General features: G+C 46.1%; 1 protein-coding gene across 13 annotated transcripts in view; it reads left to right on the top strand.

The window, feature by feature from the left end:
• Positions 1-18700, top strand: part of LOC109899362 (microtubule-associated protein 4) — a 125139-nt gene that overhangs the window by 73727 nt on the left and 32712 nt on the right. The gene's annotated exons all lie outside the window — the stretch shown is intronic.

An 18700-nucleotide genomic window follows, 5' to 3' on the forward strand; every position in this document is an offset into this window, starting at 1 on the left:
AAGATTAGAGGAGTAGCCCCGTACCTTGCATGGGCATGTGGCGCTAAGACTGGGCTGGGACCGACTCAATAGCCCAGTCTAGACAGCCTGACTGACTAACATACAGGTTCCCCGAAAATATACACTGTCCGAGGGGCTTGGCTTTTTTGGGGGGGGTTTTCCTCTCACCCACAAGGCACTGCTGCCTCTGGGCAGTGCTAGAGTGTTCTCATTAACCCTATGGTGTGCTACTAACCACCACACACAGCGTCACCAGTTTCCCCGGGCACTTTGTTTCATAACCAGACCTCTCTTCCTTCCTGCTGTATCCAGGTGTCTCTGATAACAGTCTAGTGTGTGTCTACTGGACCTCCGTGATTCGTCTTTGTCTCCTCTGTGTTGAATTAACATTGGTTTCCTTGTCTTCTTCTCTTTAGCTAGCATTTCCTCCAGAGAGGAACCTCTAAACAGTTCTCTGGATGTTTTGTCCAAACCTCTGCAGTGCATGACCGCTCTCTAACCAAAGCATGCCTGAATGAATGTACACTCCAATCAGATTCTCATTGTCTCCTTCTCTCTTTCCATGTCCTGGTGATTTTCATATCCCTTTTGCCTCTACGACGGCCGCCCCCAATAGGTGAGTCAGAAATCTCCTTGATCTTTTTGGGGAATATATTGTGGGAAATAGGGATCAATATTTTCCTTCAAATCTACCAAGTTTCAATACCGGGAATAATTCATATTAATCCTGAGAGGCCCAGGAAATATCGCAAAATCAGAAGTTCCCATTTAAAGCGTTTAGAATCAAGGTATGGTCATTATGCCAGGTGTCTCCCTGCATTAGAGGGGTGCTGCTCCACCATGTAAATAATTGAAACTGATATTTGGTCATGATAAAGTAACTATCCAATGACATTGTTGTGAATTGCGAAACGGGCTGTTCACAAATTCAGAGCATTCCCACGTTCCTCAATTAATTCAGCACATTTCAGCGGTGGTTCTCGACGCAGAGCGCACCCGGGATGCACAGAGCGCACGCAGGATGCACAGCTCACCCCGAGTGTAACTTTGTAACAGCAGTCAAGCAAAATTCAAAATGACCAAAGTTGCTAAACTTGCCGGATAACCTCCTTCAACGAATGACAGAATATCTCCAGTATTTGGCCAAATGGAGTTGATGATTATACAGATAGCAGATCAGTTCATGAATAACCAAGAGATGAAGAGTGGAAATAGTTGAAATATCAAGGTATCTTCACCAATCTTAGGGACCAATTCTGTTTAAAAACAAAATCCATATGTACTCTTATTGTTGATCACACATTCCCTACCGCAGATCTCATATGGGCAGCAAGAAACGAGACAGAGAAGCGGGTGAGTTGTGATAGCGGGATTTTGACATGAATAGGCGAGAGAAGTGCTTTGATAAAGCGACCTATGGCTTACAGAATAAAGTTAGGACTTTCCATGCGAGACAGGAGTGGGGATTTTGGGTTTCAGTGGGATTGGGACCAGATAGAAAAAGAACCTAATCTAGGACAGGAGAAGGGAGAATTTTCCCTCGTGCCTTTTTTTTTTTACAGACTGTGACAGAAATGCCTATGTAGTGAATTGTCCGTAGGCCTATCAAATGTGTGACTGTCCAAAGAGTCACAATGACAGCTCAAAGAGGCACACATTATTTTATAAGCTATACTGTAGAGGTTTCCTCTAGGGTTTATTAACTTCATTCGGGTGGCGTGTGCAGTCCGTGTCAATAATGCGTGTGCTTTGAATTCACGGCGACTTTGTGTGAATGAAATATTCTCGAGGCTTCAAAAGGCTTCCATGCAACAACCTGTTTGGATAATGTGCCATTACATTCTTTGCTAATCTGCTGCTGCGCACGTTATGTATTTTGTGAAATTGCATCAGTGCCACATTGGGGAAACATTTTGCAATTTCCCAGGTCTTGTCATCATTTTTTTTTGGGGGGGGGGGTGAAGTGTTCCTGGGACAGTCCTGGGATCCCGGTTACCCATCTTAATCCCTAGTGGGAAATAAATTGTGGGAAAGTCTTGCGTTGCAATACACCACAGTGAAGCAATCTCTTTGAGACAAGGCGAGACGTTGCTGAACAAAAGTGTCTTGGGGCTGAATCCAAGCAGCTGGGGACACTGGGACAGGAGAGTGGAATATAGAACAGAACTGAGAGAGAGGTTGTGTTAGGAGACGGGCACACTTGTTTGAGAGCTCCAGATGTTGGCTAGCACCCCTTGGCTCTCCCCTGGTGCCCTGTGTGCTCTCTCCGAAGGCCAGGAGGGCTGAGTGAAGGTCAGCCGAACCCCCCGTAGAGTCGCCAACATAAGCTGCCATGTTCAGGCCGAGCGAAACCCCACTGGCACCTTGACTCTCACTGAGCTGAGAGGGGTGAGCGCACAGTATTTCTCCCATTTCCCCCTTACATAATAAAGATACTGGGATATACACACCTCTTCCGTTCTAGTGCAGTCATCCGGGGACGATGACTGACTCTTTAACTCCACAGTAGTTGCTCAAAGGAGCAAGTGGTAAACGAGCGTCACAGTCAGTTTTTTATCACAGCTTTATTTTAAGCCATGTGTACTGAATGTGCCCCTCAAGATACAGCTGCCACAGCCAATTAGATGCCGCCTTCACCATCGGGCAGCTTTAAGTGAGCGCACAATGCCCAAACTACACACATTTCTATATATTTATTCACTTTGGCAATCTGGGTTCCTCTGTAATGAAGAGTTATGACAGTCGCCAACTCCCCCCGGATTCACTTTGGAGAAATTGTCCGCCGAGTAGCGTGTGAAGTATTTGTTTATTTATGAGCGCCCCGGCGAGATGCCAGTATATAAATAGATTATGTTGACACGCAGCGTTAAAGCGCAGCTCAGCAGGCACCACTCTGATTAATTGAAGAAGCGGACGAGTAGATACAGTTTACCGTTTCATCCCGCATCACTTCCTGTCCGTGGCTTCCTCGTCAGCTCGGTGCAGCCAAAGATTCGTTCTAATGAGACGTGAGCCCGTTATTCACCTGTGGTGATAGATAGAGAAAGTGAAGTGTATAAAAATAGCTTTATTTGGTCTGGCACCTTGAGTCAGCCATCGCAGCAGGGCCCATTGTTCATCTAAAAGTGTATGGCTTTTAACAGTTGCACTCTGTTCCTTGAGATGAATAGCTTGATGTGTGGGTGGGTGGGTTTTGGGAGAGACACAGCTGCCTCTGTTGCCCCTCTGTAATTTGCTCTCTTTGTCAGTGTTCAAGGGGTGGAGCTGTGTCACTGGGGGTGCTATTTAGGCCTCGTAGGAGACAGGAGATAAGGCTGCTGTGTCCCAGCCCATCCTTCACCCAGCATGCTCTTTCCTGGGGATGAAGGACAATATTAGCCCAACAGCAGTGTGTGTGTGTGTGTGTGTGTGTGTGTGTGTGTGTGTGTGTGTGTGTGTGTGTGTGTGTGTGTGTGTGTGTGTGTGTGTGTGTGTGTGTGTGTGTGTGTGTGTGTGTGTGTGTGTGTGTGTGTGTTCTGTTTCTCATGTTTTTTTCAGTGTGTGAAGTTCAGTAAACAATTCTTGTTGTTACCCATATGAGTGGAAAAGTGCACCGTTAGCTCAGGGCAAAATCCTTTGACAGCTCAGCCACTGCCACTCAGTATCTGTGTGTGTGTGTGTTTGTGGGACAAGGGGTCATTCATGTGCTTTTCATTGGGACACAGGCCAGAGATTAAGCACCTCTCAGCTTCAGTGAAGATTCTGTTTAAACAGCGTTTTAGTATATCTCCAAGGGCTCAACACAAACTAGTATTGGATTTCCTCTACACATATGATAGCATTTCAGAGTGTTATCATGTTGACTTGGTCTTGGTGGGGTGTGTGTGTGTGGTGTTAGATAAAGTTAGTCTGGCCTTGCTCCCCCTCATTACTGGTCTGTTGGTATATTTATAGACCAACCAATACGAGACATATCCTTGCCCTCTCTAAGCCTCTCTACCATTCACAACCCCCCTGTGACCCAATGTAATATTGATGGGATTTGTGTGGTTTAGATAAGTCGAGCATTCCTGGCCTTTTGAGGTGAGGCAGTCAGACTGTTAACTTGCCTCTGTGAATGACAACACCCCTTGGCCATTTGGGGGTCAGTGGGAGGAGTACATCGCCTTAACAGAGGTGCCAACGTGCCACCGATGTGCCCCCACAGTGTCCCCATGTCACTGTGACTGCACACAGCAACAAAACGAGTCATTGGTGTTATTTTAGGGCTACGGCCCAGAACAACGAAGCTTCATAAATATCCCAGCCACCTATTTCTATCTATGGTGTTTTTCACTGTTCCTGGGGGGCGGATTTCTTTAATAGGCCGTTGACGGATGGGATCCTAGAAGGGACAAGAGTACAGTATTAGCAGTACTGTGTATTAGCAGTACTGTGAATTAGCAGTACTGTGTATTAGCAGTACTGTGAATTGATGGGTTGTGGCGTGAAGGGGTAACCTATGTGATTTCACCATTGTGAAAGCCAGGACTCCCACGGGTGCTGTTTTAGAAAGGGGTTATTGTCAGGTAGTGGGGGCTATCTCTGTAAAGGAGTGTTACAGTCCGAGCCAGTGGGGTTTGGATGGAGTTTTGTTCTATCTCGGTCGTATTCCTATGAGAATATGCTGGAAGCCAGACATTACACTTCTGTTATCACTGATGGGAAGAACACATTGGATCAGAGGGGCGAGGTTTGATACGGAATAACCCCAGGCCCTAGTTGTGTAGCTATACCACAATCTCTATTCTGTAACACACTTTCTGATTCTCAAAATATATATATATATATATATATATATATAATACTCCATCCGTTTGGCTTTAAATGCCTTAGTATCTTAATTTCCTTAGTTGTAAAGGCAGCAACAGAGCAGGTTTTCCTTTGAAACCACCCGTTATAACAGTGCCACGGTCGGGTTGGTGCCATCCACTGCTCTCTGTTGCGTCAGCCACTCTAGAACAGCTGTAATTCCATTGTAAGTGCTATTTTATTTTCAGTTACGCAGCGTCACATCACTGTCGGTCGCTTGCGTATAACCATCAATCAAGAAGCCAGTCATCCGACCTATAAGGTGTGTGGGTGGGGTTTCTGTGTCTCTTCCATTCCATTCTTCTCCACCAATAATAGGGAGAGCGTGGCTATTCTTCGAAATACCATGTTTTCATTTGAGAAGATTTTTATCTGAGACCACGGTCTCCTTCACAGATGAGCCCTGATGAGTATTTGAACGTGGAGTCATCCGTGACAGTGTTGATCGGGGGATTTTTGCCACCAGTCCTGTCCCCTTGATGTGGTGAGACAGAAGCACCCAGGTGTGGGCTCGGGGCATGTGGTTATACAGTGAGCTCCAGAAGTATTGGCACAGTGACAAATGTTTTGGTTCTGTACTCCAGCACTTTGGATTTGAAACGACACATATTCCCCCCATTTCAGGGTAACAAAAATATTGGGACAAATTCACTTGTGTGTATTAAAGTAGTAAAAAGTTGAGTATTTGGTCCCATATTCAATGACTACATCAAGCTTGTGACTCTACAAACTTGTTGGATGCCTTTGCTGTTTGTTTTGGTTGTTTTTCAGATTATTTTGTGTCCAAAAGAAATGAATGGTAAATAATGTATTGTGTCATTTTGGAGTCACCTTTAGTGTAAATAGGAATAGGATATGTTTCTGAACACTTTTACATTCATGTGGATGCTACCATCATTACAGATAATCAGGAATGAATCGTGAATAACGATAAATATAACCCCCCCTCCCCCCAGAAAAAATGCTAACCTTCCCTGTTAATGTAATGGTGAGAAGGAAGCATGTCTTGGAGGTACGGAGCCAAAACAACACAAAATGTGTCACTGTCCCAATACTTTTGGAGCTCACTGTAAATAAATCTTCTGACACAGCCCCCATGGAGACAGACAAACCTATCCACAGCAGGGCTGCTCTGCTGTCCACTGGCCCTCAGCAACATTGCAAAGTACAGAGCGGAAAGAGTTAAAGGCTTTGATTCCTCTGCTGTACCTCTGAGAGCGATATTGTGTGTGTGTGTGTGGGGGGTGGGGGGGGGGTGGTGTCTGTCTGGGTGATGTCTTTTTGATCTAAAGCGAACAGTGTGACAGACAGTTGTTTGTTCATGTGAACGAGACGATGTGTGTGAACAGTGAAAATCCTTGTGGGCTTACATTGCCTTACTAATGCTTCAGAAAGCTACACGAAAAGGTGTTTATGATTTGAAGACTACTAGAGACATGGCAGACTTGAATAAAATGGAGTGTAAAATGTTGTATAAATGTTACACAAATGTGAATGTTGTGAAAAGGTTAGGAAAGGTCAGATTGTTGATTAGATTTTTCCAGTGGTAGACAGTTATAGATGTGCCTTTGGGGAGGGTGGGGTATGGCTAGTTGCCATCGTAACTGAGGAGCAGTTAATGTTGCCATGGGGATGGCAACTGATGCTGAGAGCGTAGGCTGAGGCTAAAATATCTTTATCAGTGACGCACACACCCCAACAGTCATGTACACACACACACACACCAACCACACAGTAACATGACATTCACAAACAGATCGCATGTACAGTTGAAGTCGGAAGTTTACATACACCTTAGCCAAATATATTTAAACTCAGTTTTTCACAATTCCTGACATTTAATCCTAGTAAAAATCCCCGTTTTAGTTCATTTAGGATCACCACTTTATTTTAAGAATGTGAAATGTCAGAATAATAGTAGAGAGAATTATTTAATTCAGATTGAATTTCTTTCATCACATTCCCAGTGGGTCAGAAGTTTACATACACTCAATTAGTATTTGGTAGCATGGTTTTAAATTGTTTAACTTGGGTCAAACGTTTTGGGTAGCCTTCCACAAGCTTGGGTGAATTTTGTCCCATTCCTCCTGACAGAGCTGGTGTAACTGAGTCGGCTTCTTCAGTTCTGCCCACAAATTTTCTATAGGATTGAGGTCAGGGCTTTGTGATGGCCACTCCAATATCTTGACTTTGTTGTCCTTAAGCCATTTTGCCACAACTTTGGAAGTATGCTTGGGGTTGTCCATTGGGAAGACCCATTTGTGACCAAGCTTTAACTTCCTGACTGACGTCTTGAGATGTGTCTTCGATATATCCACATAATTTCCCTCCCTCATGACGCCATCTATTTTGTGAAGTGCACCAGTCCCTCCTGCAGCAAAGCACCCCTACATGATGACGCTGCCACCCTCGGGCTCCATGGTTGGGATGGTGTTCTTCGGCTTGCCTCCCCCTTTTTCATCCAAACATGACAATGGTCATTATGGCCAAACAGTTATATTTTTGTTTCATCAGACCAGAGAACATTTCTCCAATAAGAACGATCTTTGTCCCCGTGTCTTTTGCCGCTGTTCTGGGATTGATTTGCACTTTTCGCACCAAAGTACGTTCATCTCTAGGAGACAGAACGTGTCTCCTTCCTGAGCAGTATGACGGCTGCTTGGTCCCATGGTGTTTATACTGGCGTACTATTGTTTGTACAGATGAACGTGGTACCTTCAGGCATTTGGAAATTGCTCCCAAGGATGAACCAGACTTGTGGAGGTCTACAATTTTTTCTGAGGTCTTGGCTGATTTCTTTTGATTTTCCCATGATGTCAAGCAAAGAGGCACTGAGTTTGAAGGTAGGCCTTGAAATACATCCACAGGTACACCTCCAATTGACTCAAATGATGTCAATTTGCCTGTCATGTATGTAAACTTCTGACCCACTGAGAATTGTGATACAGTGAGTTATAAGTGAAATAATCTGTCTGTAAACAATGGTTGGGAAAATGACTTGTGTCATGCACAAATTAGATGTCCTAACCGATTTGCCAAAACTATAGTTTGTTAACAAGAAATTTGTGGAGTGGTTAAAAAACTAGTTTTAATGACTCCAACCTAACTGTATGTACACTTCCGACGGTGCAGTACATCACAGCACCAGCCACTCGATCACGGTCTTAAAGGTGCAATATGCAGAAATCGCTCTGCCATTTCCTGGTTGCAAAAATTCAAATAACTTGCCTAATTTGACAAAACAAGCAATGTATAGTGTAGATAATCATTGTACCATCTAAACCGCTGTGAAATATATTTTCAGTAACCAAAAATATAGTATTTTCAACTGTTTGACGCTAGTGTACAAAACCGAAAGTAAAAGATGCAAAAACAAATTGTAAGAACTGGAAGCTCAAAATAGTGCATATAGAACAGATCTACCGCTTCTTAGACTTGTTTTCAATGCTTATGATAGATCTATAACTCACATTTCTATGTGAATTTGGTCGGGTCACCCAAAAAGTTTTTAAAAACGCTGCTTTAATTATACAAAACATGTTAATGAAGCAGCCCTGGGCTTGTTTCTGTTTCTATAATGGACTCTGGAATCGGGTGATTTCTAAAACCGGTGGGCGGCTGCCTGCATGTGGAAGGAGGAAGGGAGCAGTCTGCTGTCAAAGAATAATATAATATTCCTGGCAGAGCAGAGCAGCATAGCAGAGGGACTGTTCCACCTCCCCTTCCACTCACTCCCCTGACACAGCTGGCATAATCCATAATCCAGACTTGACATGATGGAATTCAAATGAAATGTCTACATTGTAGCATCCAAACCTGGGGCTGACACTGTTTGATTTACAGCAGACATGCTAGGATTATTTTTAGATTCCATAAACAGGAATAATCCAACAGTGTTTTACTCTGAGCTGTGCTGGTACCAATTTCTTCTCATTGCAAGAAATTGCTGGTTCTCGCCCTCTCACTACAAGAATGTGTTCCTTCTCGCCCTTGTATTTGAAAGTTGATGTAATGCTGGTTAAAGGAGAAGTGAGTGTACTTCCTTCCATGGATTTCTTCTCATTGCGATGTTTCACACTTTATATATGCACCTTCTTTCTCGTCCGCTGTATTTGAATGGCGGTGGTCTTACGGTGCTGGATAAAGGAGAAATGACTGAGAAATGTCTTGTCACTTTAGAGTGAAAGGCTTGACAACCACATGCTGGCAGTACATGTCACACCAAATTGAATTCCGAATCAATCTGCTCAAAAACCTAAGCCCAAAATGCAGCCATCACTAAGATTTCATATCAATTGGACATGTCATGAATACATATATCCACTCTTAAGTCCCCCCCCCCCAAATCATCCCATTTGATTGAGCGTCCGTCGTTTATACAATTTAGGGAATTTGGGGAGCTGAGCTGATCTGAGCTCGTTGGGCATTAATCAGGGATCAGTTGTGTCCAGAGTGGGAACGGCTGTGAATCTGGCAGAGCGAATTGGTCACAGGCGCCACATCCATAATCAATAGCAATGGATTGAGGGATCCGAGCATATCTGCTATAATAGAACTAAAATGGTGGGGCGGTTTATGGACGTATCGATTTTACCGCACAAGATTGAACAGCTATTTCACATTGATAGATGGTTACGCGGATCTCAGGACAATTGTTAGTCGTCTGCAGCACTTTAATAGGGCTCTGTTGTTGTTCCAGGACAATTATAATGGCAATCTGCCCAATACATCAGGCAATAGTCAGCTTCTCATCAGAAGATAGCTATTAGATAGGTGAAAGTAATATGTCAGAGGCTAGGTGCAGCTTATGTCAGTGTTCAGAAGTAGACCCAGTTTCAACCTGTAGAATAGATTCCATTGAATACAAGGGAGTAACTACTGAAGCATCAACTCAATAAACCCTTTCAGTCATAGTGAGCAATCAAAGCACATTATTGCACATTATATGTTATTTTTAACACCGTACTATTTTATGAAATATGACCTAGAATTAATTTCAATATGAGTGCAGCTTTTCTGTGTTGGAATGGGGTGGGTATACCCCAACAACAGAATGGGGTGGGTATACCCCAACAACAGAATGAGGTGGGTATACCCCAACAACAGAATGGGGTGGGTATACCCCAACAACAGAATGGGGTGGGTATACCCCAACCACAGAATGGGGTGGGTATACCCCAACAACAGAATGGGGTGGGTATACCCCAACAACAGAATGAGGTGGGTATACCCCAACAACAGAATGGGGTGGGTATACCCCAACAACAGAATGGGGTGGGTATACCCCAACAACAGAATGAGGTGGGTATACCCCAACAACAGAATGAGGTGGGTATACCCCAACAACAGAATGGGGTGGTTATACCCCAACAACAGAATGGGGTGGTTATACCCCAACAACAGAATGGGGTGGGTATACCCCAACAACAGAATGGGGTGGGTATACCCCAACAACAGAATGGGGTGGGTATACCCCAACAACAGAATGAGGTGGGTATACCCCAACAACAGAATGAGGTGGGTATACCCCAACAACAGAATGGGGTGGGTATACCCCAACAACAGAATGGGGTGGGTATACCCCAACAACAGAATGGGGTGGGTATACCCCAACAACAGAATGAGGTGGGTATACCCCAACAACAGAATGAGGTGGGTAAACCCCAACAACAGAATGGGGTGGGTATACCCCAACAACAGAATGGGGTGGGTATACCCCAACAACAGAATGAGGTGGGTATACCCCAACAACAGAATGGGGTGGGTATACCCCAACAACAGAATGGGGTGGGTATACCCCAACAACAGAATGGGGTGGGTATACCCCAACAACAGAATGGGGTGGGTATACCCCAACAACAGAATGGGGTGGGTATACCCCAACAACAGAATGGGGTGGGTATACCCCAACAACAGAATGGGGTGGACATAACCCCAAAAAACAGAATGGTGTAGGTGTATATGGTCACAAAATATGCAAGTAGACTGCTGATTGGCCAGATCATCCTCTATGAAGAAATTGCAAGCATTTTAGAAACAGTCTTTGAAGTGTTTTGGCCACAGATAAGAGTATAGGATGAGTCTTTTAAAAGTTAGATTTTCACTGGACAGTTATCTGTCTGGTAATGTGGGCCATCGTGTCTGGAAAAGGAGGATTCTCAAACACAAAGTACACAAAGCCAGGCTCCCTCCCTCTGATTTTGAGGCTGATGTGATGTAGTGCCCTGATCCGAGGGAGGCAAGGAGTTCATCGTGGAAGTAGAAGATCTGTGGCTTGGACGATAACGGCCACAGCATGTGACTTTCACATTTTTAGGTTGATCAAACCCAATCCCCCCCCCCTCCCAAGCTATTTGCAGCTGAAATGATCTGTCTGGAGGCCAGTCTATCAGCATGACACAGACATTGCTGGATTAACAGACTTGCATAGGCATTAGCAGCTGAAAGACCGTAGCAGAATGATGACTGTGATTAATTGAAAGATACCATTAACTCAAGAGCAGTGTGAGAGCAGCTCATTGGTTCGTAGATCTGCACATAATAATATACGAAAATGCCCCCAGTTGATTTTGGCCTCTCCCTCTCCTCCTCTCACCTCTCTCTCCCCCTCCTCCTCTCACCTCTCTCCCCTTCCTCCGTTCATATATTCCTCTGGCTTCACTTGGTTGCCGTGGCAAGGATCCTGTTGCCATGGAAATGGGAGGCAGTTGCTTTTGGAGACATTTGGTAGAGGGGGCTACCAAGGAAACAATGGGTGTGTGACAGCAGGGGGAGGGGGGACTGATTTGAGCTAAAAATAGAACCACTAAACTCTCCCTTTCTCTCTCTTCCGCCCCACTCCTTCTCTCTCTGTGTCTTCTCATCTCTCCATCCACACCGTTATTCCCTTTCTCTCTCTTCCGCCCCACTCCTTCTCTCTCTGTGTCTTCTCATCTCTCCATCCACACCGTTCTTCCCTTTCTCTCTCTTCCGCCCCACTCCTTCTCTCTCTGTGTCTTCTCATCTCTCCATCCACACCGTTATTCCCTTTCTCTCTCTTCCGCCCCACTCCTTCTCTCTCTGTGTCTTCTCATCTCTCCATCCACACCGTTCTTCCCTTTCTCTCTCTTCCGCCCCACTCCTTCTCTCTCTGTGTCTTCTCATCTCTCCATCCACACTGTTCTTCCCTTTCTCTCTCTTCCGCCCCACTCCTTCTCTCTCTGTGTCTTCTCATCTCTCCATCCACACCGTTATTCCCTTTCTCTCTCTTCCGCCCCACTCCTTCTCTCTCTGTGTCTTCTCATCTCTCCATCCACACCGTTCTTCCCTTTCTCTCTCTTCCGCCCCACTCCTTCTCTCTCTGTGTCTTCTCATCTCTCCATCCACACCGTTCTTCCCTTTCTCTCTCTTCCGCCCCACTCCTTCTCTCTCTGTGTCTTCTCATCTCTCCATCCACACCGTTCTTCCCTTTCTCTCTCTTCCGCCCCACTCCTTCTCTCTCTGTGTCTTCTCATCTCTCCATCCACACCGTTCTTCCCTTTCTCTCTCTTCCGCCCCACTCCTTCTCTCTCTGTGTCTTCTCATCTCTCCATCCACACCGTTCTTCCCTTTCTCTCTCTTCCGCCCCACTCCTTCTCTCTCTGTGTCTTCTCATCTCTCCATCCACACCGTTCTTCCCTTTCTCTCTCTTCCGCCCCACTCCTTCTCTCTCTGTGTCTTCTCATCTCACCATCCACACCGTTCTTCCCTTTCTCTCTCTTCCGCCCCACTCCTTCTCTCTCTGTGTCTTCTCATCTCTCCATCCACACCGTTCTCCCCTTTCTCTCTCTTCCGCCCCACTCCTTCTCTCTCTGTGTCTTCTCATCTCTCCATCCACACCGTTCTTCCCTTTCTCTCTCTTCCGCCCCACTCCTTCTCTCTCTGTGTCTTCTCATCTCTCCATCCACACCGTTCTTCCCTTTCTCTCTCTTCCGCCCCACTCCTTCTCTCTCTGTGTCTTCTCATCTCTCCATCCACACCGTTCTTCCCTTTCTCTCTCTTCCGCCCCACTCCTTCTCTCTCTGTGTCTTCTCATCTCTCCATCCACACCGTTATTCCCTTTCTCTCTCTTCCGCCCCACTCCTTCTCTCTCTGTGTCTTCTCATCTCTCCATCCACACCGTTCTTCCCTTTCTCTCTCTTCCGCCCCACTCCTTCTCTCTCTGTGTCTTCTCATCTCTCCATCCACACCGTTATTCCCTTTCTCTCTCTTCCGCCCCACTCCTTCTCTCTCTGTGTCTTCTCATCTCTCCATCCACACCGTTCTTCCCTTTCTCTCTCTTCCGCCCCACTCCTTCTCTCTCTGTGTCTTCTCATCTCTCCATCCACACTGTTCTTCCCTTTCTCTCTCTTCCGCCCCACTCCTTCTCTCTCTGTGTCTTCTCATCTCTCCATCCACACCGTTATTCCCTTTCTCTCTCTTCCGCCCCACTCCTTCTCTCTCTGTGTCTTCTCATCTCTCCATCCACACCGTTCTTCCCTTTCTCTCTCTTCCGCCCCACTCCTTCTCTCTCTGTGTCTTCTCATCTCTCCATCCACACCGTTCTTCCCTTTCTCTCTCTTCCGCCCCACTCCTTCTCTCTCTGTGTCTTCTCATCTCTCCATCCACACCGTTCTTCCCTTTCTCTCTCTTCCGCCCCACTCCTTCTCTCTCTGTGTCTTCTCATCTCTCCATCCACACCGTTCTTCCCTTTCTCTCTCTTCCGCCCCACTCCTTCTCTCTCTGTGTCTTCTCATCTCTCCATCCACACCGTTCTTCCCTTTCTCTCTCTTCCGCCCCACTCCTTCTCTCTCTGTGTCTTCTCATCTCTCCATCCACACCGTTCTTCCCTTTCTCTCTCTTCCGCCCCACTCCTTCTCTCTCTGTGTCTTCTCATCTCACCATCCACACCGTTCTTCCCTTTCTCTCTCTTCCGCCCCACTCCTTCTCTCTCTGTGTCTTCTCATCTCTCCATCCACACCGTTCTCCCCTTTCTCTCTCTTCCGCCCCACTCCTTCTCTCTCTGTGTCTTCTCATCTCTCCATCCACACCGTTCTTCCCTTTCTCTCTCTTCCGCCCCACTCCTTCTCTCTCTGTGTCTTCTCATCTCTCCATCCACACCGTTCTTCCCTTTCTCTCTCTTCCGCCCCACTCCTTCTCTCTCTGTGTCTTCTCATCTCTCCATCCACACCGTTCTTCCCTTTCTCTCTCTTCCGCCCCACTCCTTCTCTCTCTGTGTCTTCTCATCTCTCCATCCACACCGTTATTCCCTTTCTCTCTCTTCCGCCCCACTCCTTCTCTCTCTGTGTCTTCTCATCTCTCCATCCACACCGTTCTTCCCTTTCTCTCTCTTCCGCCCCACTCCTTCTCTCTCTGTGTCTTCTCATCTCTCCATCCACACCGTTCTTCCCTTTCTCTCTCTTCCGCCCCACTCCTTCTCTCTCTGTGTCTTCTCATCTCTCCATCCACACCGTTATTCCCTTTCTCTCTCTTCCGCCCCACTCCTTCTCTCTCTGTGTCTTCTCATCTCTCCATCCACACCGTTCTTCCCTTTCTCTCTCTTCCGCCCCACTCCTTCTCTCTCTGTGTCTTCTCATCTCTCCATCCACACCGTTCTTCCCTTTCTCGTTCTCTCTCAGAGAAGTGAAGGCACTAATTTGAGCACTGACTTCTTTTTCACTTTTAGATTTAGCCTCAATGTTCAAAGATGCTGTGCCTCTCCTCAATTGTAAAGCTTACATTTGGAGTACTGCACCTCCTGAATAATTTACCTCTGAGTATGTGCTTGTTTAATGGCTTGACTGATTGGCCTATTTACATATTCTGTAGGGCACCGGGTTAAATAAAGCCCCCTTTACTCTCATCAGTGTTCTTAGTTAATGGCCACCTATCTAACCTATTTGCAGTTCACCGATGACAGGCTCCAGTGCAAGGATGGAACATTTTTGGATGGAACGTTGCAGAAACATGTTATTCATTTGATGGATCGGAAAAATAACTCACATTTCTTGCTGCTGTTTTTACCTCCCAGTTGCTTCCATTGTTGCTTCCATTGTTAGAGATGATTTGATTTAACTTGATTACTTGATTACTTTTATCCAAATATCCACGGCTAAATGAAGTTATGGAACTTTCTGCTTCCTTTCTGCATTCTTATTGTTGTTTGTCTATTAGAAACGGTGCCTTAGTAGCACTGTGGGATTATGTAAAAGAGCCTCTGTGTGTGTTTGTGTGTTCGCCTGCATGCGTGTGTGTACGTCCAGCCACCCAGGCAGAGTGAGGTCAACACTGGAGAGGCGGCGCTCTGTGTCCCTGTCCTTGAGGGGCTTGGGTGTCACTCATTTGGGATTGAGAGAGGGCTGTGATGTGACAGTGACAGAGGCCTCCAGCCTGCCTGTGAGTCGGCAGGGTCAGCATGGCCCAAATATACACATTATTATTCCACTGTGTCTGCCTAGCACTACCCTCCACTACCCTACCCTACCCTCTACTACCCTACTCTACTCTACATTACCCTACCCTCCACTACCCTACCCTACCCTACTCTACACTACCCTACCCTCCACTACCCTACCCTCCACTACCCTACTCTACACTACCCTACTCTGCACTACCCTACTCTACCCTACCCTACACTACCCTACTCTACACTACCCTACCCTCCACTACCCTACTCTAATCTACATTACCCTACCCTCCACTACCCTACCCTCCACTACCCTACCCTCCACTACCCTACTCTACACTACCCTACCCTCTACTACCCTACCCTCCACTACCCTACTCTACACTACCCTACTCTGCACTACTCTACACTACCCTACTCTACACTACCCTACTCTACCCTACCCTACTCTACACTACCCTACTCTACTCTACACTACCCTACCCTCCACTTCCCTACTCCACACTACCCTACCCTACTCTACACTACCCTACTCTACCCTCTACTACCCTACTCTACACTACCCTACCCTGCACTACCCTACTCTGCACTACCCTACTCTACACTACCCTACCCTGCACTACCATACTCTACACTACCCTACCCTGCACTACCCTACACTACCCTACTCTGCACTACTCTTCACTACCCTACCCTGCACTACCCTACTCTACACTACCCTACCCTACTCTACACTACCCTACCCTCCACTTCCCTAGTCCACACTACCCTACTCTGCACTACTCTTCACTACCCTACCCTGCACAACTCTACTCTACCCTACACTACCCTACTCTACACTCTCCTACCCTGCACTACCCTACTCTACTCTACCCTACACTACCCTACTCTACACTCTCCTACCCTGCACTACCCTACTATACATTACCCTACTCTGCACTACCCTACACTACCCTAGCCTGCACTACAATACCCTACTCTGCACTACCCTACTCTGCACTACCCTACTCAACACTACCCTACCCTGCACTACCCTACTCTCTACTACCCTACTCTGCACTACCCTACCCTACTCTACACTACCCTACTCTACACTACCCTACTCTACACTACCCTACCCTGCACTACCCTACTCTACCCTACACTACAATACCCTACTCTGCACTACCCTACACTACAATACCCTACTCTACCCTAAACTACAATACCCTACTCTACCCTACCCTAAACTACAATACCATACTCTACCCTACACTACAATACCCTACTCTACCCTACACTACAATACCCTACTCTGCACTACACTACCCCACACTACCCTTCTCTACACTACACTACCAGGTTCGACTCTTGATGTACGCAGGTACAGGACACCACTACAAAATACACTAAGCAATTCTGACGTGATCATGAATGGTTGACAATGTTGTCTAAACACATTGAAGAATCCTGCAAAGTACTATTTCTAAAAACATTCATGTTTTTCCACATTACAAATCTATGGTTTGCTTCATTCACCACACATCCGTGTGTATGCAGCCACTTTTTTATAGTAGCTACTCGGCTTGTGATTAGCATCTGAAGTGATTGTGTCTGATCTGATCTGTCTCATTGTGTTTGTCCTGGCCTGGTGTCTATTGTCAGAGCTTCATACTCTGAGCTGCAGAAGCAGACTCAACTGGAGCTTATGTAACGTGGCCCCAGTGCTGGGGGCCTGGATGACTGGTAAAGGCGTGTGTTTCTGTGTGTTGGTGTGTGTTTCTGTGGACAATACATCTATTTTTGCTTCCGAAGCCACAGAAGCTTCACACAGACCAGAGATGTAAATTTGTCAGAGCCTGTTGCCCATCACATTTTTCCCCCCATTACTAAACTGAGCGGAACTTTATAGAACTAAAGAAAGTTCCACACTTTTGACATGCTTGGGTCAATCTAACGAATGTTACGCAGTGCCTTCTTAAGGGTTATGCTGGGCTTAACATTAAAGAATGTTCTCTGTCTTATCCTGTCCTGGTTCACATTGACGGTTCACTCTGGCTGAGACGGGTGGTAATTCATTTTGACTACTCAGCTGACACTTAAAGCTTAGAAGGGGATGTTTTGGGGAGGGAACGGCCGTGTCCTAGGGCCTGGTGTTTGACTGTGCTCAGGAAGGAGATGCATTCTGTCTCCTAGAGATGAACGTACTTTGGTGCAAAAAGTGCACTTCAATCCCAGAGCAACAGCAAAGGACCTTGTGAAGATGCTGGAGGAAACAGGTACAAAAGTATCTATATCCACAGTAAAACGAGTCCTATATCGACATAACCTGAAAGACCGCTCAGCAAGGAAGAAGCCACTGCTTAAAAACCTCCACAAAAAAGCCAGACTCCGGTTTGCAACTGCACATGGGGACAAAGATTGTACTTTTTGTAGAAATGTCCTCTGGTCTGATGAAACAAAAATAGACCTGTTTGGCCATAATGACCATCATCATATTTGGAGGGGGAGGCTTGCAAGCCGAAGAACACCATCCCAACCGTGAAGCACGGGGTGGCAGCATCATGGTGTGGGGGTGCTTTGCAACAGGAGGGACTGGTGGACTTCACAAAATAGATGGTATCATGAGGGAGGAAAATTATGTGGATATAATGAGGCAACATCTCAAGACATCAGTCAGGAAGTTAAAGCTTGGTTACAAATGGGTCTTCCAAATGGACAATGACCCCAAGCATACTTCCAAAGTTGTGGCAAAATGGCTTAAGGACAACAAAGTCAAGGTATTGGAGTGGCCATCACAAATCCTATAGAAAATGTGTGGGCAGAACTGAAAAAGCATGTGCGAGCAAGGAGGCCTACAAACCTGACTCAGTTACACCAGCTCTGTCAGGAGGAATGGGACAAAATTCACCCAACTTATTGTGGGAAGCTTGTGGAAGGCTACCTGAAAGGTTTGACCCAAGTTAAACAATTTAAAAGCAATGCTACCAAATACTAATTGAGTGTATGTAAACTTCTGACCCACTGGGAATGTGATGAAAGAAATAAAAGCTGAAATAATCTACTATTATGGTGATTCAGGGTTGAGAGAGTGAAGTCAGGTCAGAGTGTGTGCCTTCTCGTTGCAGTTAAAGTCTTGAGGGCTCGCCTGTGCAGAGTTGAGGCCAGGCAAAGGCTTCACACAGACGATGTGTTTGCGTTTGTGTCAGAAGTTCATCTCTTCTTGAGCGTGGTTTTTCTCTCCACTGCTCAGCTCCGTTTTCTTTGCGTGACGAGATCAGGGATGACAGGCATCTACGGTGCTTTTGGGAGGCGGTGGTTTTCATATATCTGACACCCCTCTTTTATTACCACTCTCCTTCCTACCCCCCTTCTCTGTTTCTGTGACTGGGCTGACTGTGAGTCTGTGTTATCTTTACACACAAACAATCCCCAAATCTCACACACAGACAGATACATCCACCATCTCTCTCTCTCTCTCTCTCTCTC

This window comes from Oncorhynchus kisutch, linkage group LG11 (genome assembly GCF_002021735.2).
Source record: "Oncorhynchus kisutch isolate 150728-3 linkage group LG11, Okis_V2, whole genome shotgun sequence".
NCBI classification, from domain to species: Eukaryota; Metazoa; Chordata; class Actinopteri; order Salmoniformes; family Salmonidae; genus Oncorhynchus; species Oncorhynchus kisutch.